The 8132-nt window shown below is 43.4% G+C and overlaps 1 non-coding gene across 1 annotated transcript; it reads left to right on the top strand.

The window, feature by feature from the left end:
* The first annotated feature begins 436 nt into the window (after positions 1–436).
* Positions 437–544, top strand: LOC143678431 (U6 spliceosomal RNA). The gene has a single exon (XR_013173241.1). It is a non-coding gene; the product is annotated as a U6 spliceosomal RNA (small nuclear RNA).
* The last annotated feature ends 7588 nt before the right edge of the window (positions 545–8132 follow it).

Genomic DNA, 8132 nt, shown 5'->3' with positions numbered 1-8132 from the left:
GAGAAGGAGGGCGGGCGGGTCGGCTGCTGCGGGGCATGGGTGCCGCGCGGCGGGCCGGCGGAGAAAGAGAGGGGAGAAGGAGGGCGGGCGGGTCGGCTGCTAGCTGCAATTTTAAACAATTGCCATTGATTGTTTTTTATAAATGTCTTAAGAATAGGGCTGCTCAAACAGAGGGAGCTTTGAATTAGATCAAATAAAGATGATCCACTCTAAAGAGGATCCCTGAGAATGGACCTTTTCTTTGAGCTGCCAGACAGGTCAAATAATGACAACGCTCTGGAGATGGGGCTTTTGGAGTGCCTCAAACTTGTTTTTACTGCTCTAGTAGCTGATAGGATACTGTTTTTTATAGCTACATAGTTGTCATTGTGATTATATTGGTTTTCAAGCCTACTTCAGAGAAAGAATTTGGGCAACTTAAAAAACCACAAATTGTGTTTGCTTTGGCAGCACAACATATACTAAAATTAGAATGATACAGAGAAGATTAGCATGGCCCCTGTGCAAGGATGACATACAAATTTGTGAAGCATTCCATTTTTTATGGTAATCCCGAATTTTATGCATGATTGTTCTGTAAAGACACAATATAAAACATCTCGCATCTTGTTTTTACTGAGAGTCAGTCATTTTTCTTGAATAAATGCACCTCTGATTGTTGCAAGCCTTTAGTTAATTTCCAGAATGATGGAAAGTTTGATTTTGACAATATTTTGCCAGTGTCTTCATGGCTTTTATGAAGGAAAGGATTTCAAAGGTTCTTATTCTGCCATTCTGGAAGTGCTTCTAATCTTTATACATACATAATATATAGATCTTTGTACATATAGATAGATTTTTGTACATATATATGCATGGCTACTAGAAAAATCTTGCACATTTTTGTTAGATTTATTTCTAAACACATTCTAGATGCCATTGTTAATGGAATATATATATATATTAACATTTTCTAATACTGTGTCTCTGCTATTAAGGAATGCAATTTATTCTTGTATAATGATCTTAAACAAAATGAAAATTTTCCTAGAAAATATAACTTAGCACAGTTTGCTCAAAAATATAATACCTGAAAACGCCTCTAACCTTTGTAAAAGCTGAATCTGGATTTAACAAGTCTATGCTCTCCAAACTCCCAGTACAAACTTTTCCAGGTTCAGGGCTTTATAGGTGAATTCTACCAAACATTATTCAAACTGTTCCATATAATAGAAAAACAGATGTCCTCCATTCTGAAGCTGTTTAATAGTAGAACAAGAGGAAAATAACATGAGAAAAGAAACTGTGGCCAATCTTACTTGGGAATGTACATGTAACTATCTTGAATGAATGCATTATAAATATATTTTATAAAATTTTGATCTATCCTAGGAATGCAAGGATGGATTAACATTAGAGAATCTACTTGTGTAGTTTATACCAGCAGATGAAATGAGAAAAGCCTTAGATTCCTAGATCATTTCCCTAGATTAAAAATAAATATTTGATTAAATTCAATACTTATTCATGATTTAGAAGTCAAAAGTAAGTATTTTAGTAAATTAGCAACAGAACCAAACTTATAAGTGTATCTTCCAGTAACTTACTTAATGGGGAAATATTCCTTTCAAAATAAGATAAGAATGGTGGAATGAAAAGGAAAGGAGGGGGAGGAAAAGAGGATATATCCACATAGGGCATGCCAGGTACTTTGGCACTTTGTGTGACAGGAAGACAGGTTGGTTGAGCTAGAGGGTACAGCTCCATATTTTTGTATTTTCCCTGAATTTGTGTGGTTATGGGTTTTTCATTGAAGTTGGCCTACACAGTAACCAACTTAAGAGGGGTACTGTTTTCCCAGTTCTTAGATCAATGGTAGGTACTGACACCCTTTCAGTGTGGTCCAAGATTTCAGCTGCAGTCAACAGCCCATCTGAAGAAAGAGTAGGATGGGTCCCATTGACTGTTCTCCTCAGCAGACAATCAAGCATAGGATAGAGGCATGGTATATCTGGCTCAGCTACAGTACCATTGGTGGTAAGAGTCTCACAGAGGGAGGCTTAGTACCTTACCCACAAGAGTGATGCGAAGGGGCCCAACCTGAGCATACAGGAGGCTAGAAGAAACCCTTTGCCTGGCTGTGGGGTAAAGCTGTCAGCACCCCTACTGGAGCAGGGCCAGAATGGTTAGTTCTGAACTTGGTTTCTGCCCATGTGGGAAAGCACTGAGCCCTAGCCATCCTCACTGTTGGCTCTCACCCAATGTTAACTCATCTATTCATCCTTGTCCTTGAGGTCTTACTCAGCTCTTACAAACAAATGGAGCAAAAGGGGAAGGATTTCACTAGCACTATGACCTTGCCCTATCTTACCTATACCTCTTCTCCTCTTTGCCCATTGTGTTAGTTAGATTCAGTTGTCAACTTGACCAGGTGAGCATACCTAGTTCTGTTGCTGCAGACACAAGCCAATGGTACGTGAACCTCATCTGTTGCTAATTACATCTGCAGTCGGCTAGGAGGTGTGTCTGCTGCAATGAGTGACATTTGACTTAATTGGCTGGTGCTTAAATGGGAGATTGCAACGTAGCACTGCTAAGCAGCTTGGCATTCCTCATCTCAGCACTTGCAGCTCAGCCCAGGCCTTTGGAGATGGAGAAAGAAATCACCCCGGGGAAAGTTGTTGGAACCCGGGGGCCTGGAGAGAAGACCAGCAGAGACCATCCTGTGCCTTCCACGTAAGAAAGAACCTCAGTGGAAAGTTAGCTGCCTTTCCTCTGAAGAACTAACAAAATAAATTCCCTTTTATTAAAAGCCAATCCATCTCTGGTGTGTTGCATTCCAGCAGCTAGCAAACTAGAACACCCATCCACAGCCTGATTCAAATCCTGTCCCTTTCAGGTTACCCTGGACCACAGTGCTCCCACGCTCCTCCTCTAAAATCCTTGAAACTTTCTTGTCTGCAAGATCCCTTTACTATTTACATGCATACTGTCTTGTGTTATATCTTGTGCTATTTACCTTGTTATAAATGTAAGATTTCTGTTTCCATTAGATTGTAATATTAGATTGTATATTTAGAGTAGAGACCAGATCTTTGTTGTGTCCACAGTACACATTCATTGTAGCTACTCAATAGATTCTGATTGAATATACTTATAAATACATTTATAAATGAACAAATTGAATAAAAGAGCGGAAATAAAAGAGGACTGAACACATTGGTGCTTTGGGGTGTTTCTTTGTGATGATTTAGTATGAGAGGCAGAAAGAAGAGCCAGAGACCCCTCTCAGCCCCAGGCATATGTAATTAGAATCCTGTGGATGAAGTTTCTGTACTACCATCCCTGTAAGGTTTGTTTGCTAGGGATTTGTCATGTCACTGACTCCGACTCTTTCCCAAGTATAAATGTTACCCTTGATGACCAGGATCTCACAAGTCCTGGTTGAGAACTTGTGAAAAAGCTCCACGTTTACCCAAATCCTGTCTTCAAGTAGCCGGTAGTAAGATGCTAGTTAACAACTCTTACTGTACCTGGCAACAGTGCTTAATCACTTCCAAATGCTCCCAAACTTCAAGTTATACTGTTTCAGCCGCTAATTTTCAAAATCCCCGAAACAAGACCTCTGCTCTCAAACATGTGCTTCAGAGCTTTTCCTTTCTGCTGGGTTCTTGTAGAAAATGTACATGTGGTTTAATTCAACAACAGGACTGCAGGGGGGACATGTTCCATAATTTTTCTCCTTCTTTTCCTCCTTTGAGTCCCATATCTTCCAAAGCCCTTGGCCAGAATCCAGAAATGGCACTTTCAATAATACCCAATGTGTTTGGGTAATATTTCATAATTACATTGTTGTTGGGGAAATTGTTGCCTTGAGAGTAATTCCTCTGCATAAACAGAAAGTCTGGGGCCCATGTGTCCTTTTACACTCCCCCTGCGGGGGGGGAGGGGGAAGAAGGAGGCCAGAAGGAGAAAGGAAGGAAGGAGGGGGGATAAAAAAGAGAGAGAAATATGAAATTTGCCCTTTTGGCTTTATTGAGGGGACACTTTAGAGAAGATTTATAAAATGGTGAAATATGAGCATTAACAGCTCTTTGGAACCCTGCCAGTTCTTTGGTTGGAACCGATTTTCTTTGGAAGGTAAATAGAAAACCCACATCTAAGGTAGCAGATGGAGGAGTAGATGGTTTTGTGGACTGGAAACTTAGGAGACAGTGGAGTCTTCTGACCACTGCACAGTCAAGCGTGAGTCCCCAGTGACCCCTGCTCAAATGTGGTCCCCTCAAGCAGCTACTTATTTCAGGGTCAACACTTCACTTTAAAGCTGAGTTCTGAGACTCAAAGACAGAGGGAGTACAATTGGAAGACCCAAGGGAAATGCTTTCTGATGGCTGGATGGGAAGAGGACTGGTGTTAAGGGCTGGTTAAATTAGGAAGTCAAACTGCAAATCAGTTTCTTAGCTGTAGCCTCAAGAATCTGAATGGACTGGGATTGTCTCCAACGCAGCTGGTGCTCAGGTTAGTTTGAAAACCCTAGAGATGAGTGTTCAGGCAGACACATTTCTTAGTTTTCCAGCTGCTAAAACAAACATCACACAAAGGTTTGGCTTAAACAGCTGGAATTTATTGCTTCATGGTTTTGAGGCTAGAAGTCCAAAATGGGGCATTAGCCTGTGATACTTTCTCCCTGAAGACTGTAGCACTCTGGGGCTGGCTGTTGGCTTTTCTGTCACATGGCAATTCACGTGGCCACATCCTCTCTGTTCTCTTCTGGACTCTGTTGACTTCTGGTTTTGGCTCTTTCTCTTTATAAAGCTGCCAGCATCAGGTAAGGCTCACCCTCATTCAATTGGGCCACATCTTAACTAAAAATAACAACTTCAGTAGATCCTGATTACAATGAGTTTACCCTGTGGGAAAAAGATTAAGGTCATGCCTTTTTCTGGTGTATACAGTTTAACCTACCAACTTTCCATACCTGGCTGTAGGGAGCTTCACTGCACCTTGGTAACTACCATACCCTGGAAGGGGCTTTGTGCAGACCCACCCTCCATGTGGATTCCATGCTAACTCTAAGCTCTCAGCATGAGGTGCCTGAACACAACTTCATCTCCAGGAAAATGTCATCATCCACAAGAAAAGACATCTCTCCAGGGCAGTTGTCCAGGATATAAATGCTCCCCAGGTGTCACTGCAGAGCCTGGCAATAAAGAAACAACCACAGCACGCAGGGCACAAGGCATCAGAGGTCACTTGAGGGTTATTCTTGAGCTTTGACTTGAATCGGTGACAGCACTTGGTGAGCTCATCATCACCCTCGTTTTTCCAAACAATTCAGGATAGATCATTTGCATTGCTTTGGCCAAAAGGAGCTTTCAGGTGGGCCAAGATGTCATTTATTAAGAACAAAACAAGTAAATATAATATTTGAAAGAATTATACCAGAAATCATCATTTCAGGTGCTAGTCCTCCAAAAAATACAATAAAGCAAGCCACCAAATGAAATAAGCTGCCACACAATGCAGTGTCTCCTGGCATCCTCTTGGAGATACCCACAATTAAGACTGTGAACTCCATGAGAACAGGTGTCCGGCGCCGTCTCGCTCAGCTTCTGGTCCCCGGCCGGCGGAGGGAACAGGAGGGAGAGAGAGACAGACGCAGACAAACCGACTCAAGTGACAGACACGGGTTCGAGACACGCTGCAGTTGTGAGCACAGACCTTTACTGGAGCTAAGCTTGCAAGCTCTGTTACAAATTCCGCGCGGGACAGAATACCCCGCGGGGGAACAACCTCTATGCGGCCGTCAGGTACGGCTCCCTATGGGTCGTCTCCACCCACCCTGTCCGGGTAACCTCTTATATACTGTGCCCAAACCCAATAGGTTAGTGCCACGTATACAGAGGTGATTGGAAGATAGGGTTGGTGGGCGCGTGCGTCATACGCGGAAACAGGATGCGGGCGCCATCTTGACTCACTCGATGGGCGGGGGGAACTCTAGAGCAGGCCGCAGCGTGTCCACTAGGCCCGACCCGGGAGGCGGCTCTCCACAAACAGGAATGATTACCAGATTTGTTTCTCTTTGTATCCCCAGCTCCTAACACAGAAACAAACATGTAAAAGTCCTTCCAAAATTTCTTAATGAATGAATAAATTAATGAATTAAAAAATTAATTAATTAATTTTAAAAAGAAACCCAAGCAAAAAATGCCAGGGAATCAGATCCAAAGAGAATTCCCCACTCAATTTAAAGAACAGTTCTTGGTCAGGTTGAGCATTTATTCTTTCATATTGTGTGTAACCTCCTGTTGAATTGGGTGGGGATGGTCCATTTTCCCCCGTATCTGGGAACATTCTTAAATTTAAATGTTACTTACTTTCACTGATCTTAACGGTTTCAGATGATTATGGGGAGACATGTGTTAAATGGTTCCCATTCACCCAGCCCCTGCCTGGGGTGCACTGGGGAAATGAGCCTATTTATTTTAATCAAGTTTTTACATTTACAGAGGTCCTTATGAATATAAAGTCAAAGCTCTTTTCTCTTTGCAAGTCTTCTGTTGGGCCAGAGCCGTGGTCCAAATGCTGTCACCACTATTTTCTGAAATCTCACCTTCCATCATTTCTGCTCAGGATGATATGGGTCTTCCTGTGGGAGAATAGGGCTGTCGGAGAGCCTTCCCACCACCCCCCTCCCCGCCGAGGCCTGGAATTGTACTAATAAAAGCCAGAAGGTGGATTTTGATTGATCCAATTTATAAAGCATGAGGTTGGAGCTTTCAGCAGCTCCTTCTTGCATCCAGCCAAAAGCAAACTCACTCGAACATGCGTGTCGTTGGATATTCTGCCTCAGCTTGAGCCTTGATAAAGTGCATTTCTCCCCACGTCCCCTCCTTAAGTCTTTGTGGTCACCCCCTAAAATGACAGATTGAGAGAAAATCCAGTAGGGTGGGGAGGGAACAGAGACTTTAGACCAAGTCGCAGAAACAAGCTTCTGGGCTGGATAAAATGCCAACTACAGCTTAGTTTACAAGGACATGGGCGGCCCCCCAATAGAGCAAATCCAATCCCTTTAATTGACCTGGCTGGAATTTTCACCATAGAGATTACAAAACTGGGAGCAATTAGCTGGCTATATTAATAAGCTCTGTCATGTAAAGTATTTGTAACAAAGTTTTCGGTCAAATTCCAAACTGAGACTTTTTACTCCTGGAGCCAAAGAGGCCTTTGTTCTGGGATTTACGTCATGAAACTATTTTTAAAGTCCAAGTCTGCTCTGGCCATGGATGGATGGAAGCACAACCGTGGTTCACTGACCCTCCCTTCGGGCCCCCTACCTCTAGATCACTTGTGCAATATCCGCCCCCCCGCCCCCATTCCTTTTCTTCCCCACAGCTGGGCACATGGTCTGGATGCCGGGGAGAGCTAAAGGCCTCAAGAAAACAACACAGGTGGGCTGCTGACTCTGGGGGCTCCAGACGGGTGGAGCAAGTGTTATCACAAGACCCAACGCAAGTAGAAAGATTTCTTGAAGCTCCTGGAAACCATGGGTGGGAGTTCGGAAAGATTGGCGTATTCCATCCATCCTCTCCTGCCAGGTGGACACAGAAGACATTTGGTCCTGTATCAATAAAACGTTTCTACTATTTCTCCAAGCTTCCTTATGGACTTCTACCCTCTAAGTTTATACAGGACGTGTTGCAGGAACAAAAGTCTTATCTGGAAGAGGACGAAGAGTCCCTTTAATACAACAATACTCCTACTGCTTTCTGTTTTTATATTTGTGTGGTTCTTGGCACTTTCCATATTAGTTTCGACTGCCCTAAGCAGAACTTGGTATTCTAGTGATGGAAAACTGAGGACCAGAGACAGTAAGTCATTTTCAGACGCCACGTAAAGGGATGACAACCCAGGCTTCCCAACTCCTTTTCCAGAGATGTTTCCAGCAAGCTAAACATGTTGCCACAGGTAGAAAAGAGGGTTTCCAGGAAGGGTGTGCAGAGGGAGGAGTTTCCCACTTCGGTCTGGCTTGAGCCACCAGAGAGGAGCTGAATTGGGCCTCTTCCTTCAGTCACGCTGGGCTAGCTTACATCCTGTTGGACTGCTGGGGAGGGGCAGACCCTTCTCATTTTCTCCCTTCTTCATGGTACCCC

This window comes from Tamandua tetradactyla, chromosome 3 (assembly GCF_023851605.1).
Source record: "Tamandua tetradactyla isolate mTamTet1 chromosome 3, mTamTet1.pri, whole genome shotgun sequence".
Classification (NCBI taxonomy): Eukaryota; Metazoa; Chordata; class Mammalia; order Pilosa; family Myrmecophagidae; genus Tamandua; species Tamandua tetradactyla.
This window is presented reverse-complemented; position numbering and strand designations above follow the sequence as displayed.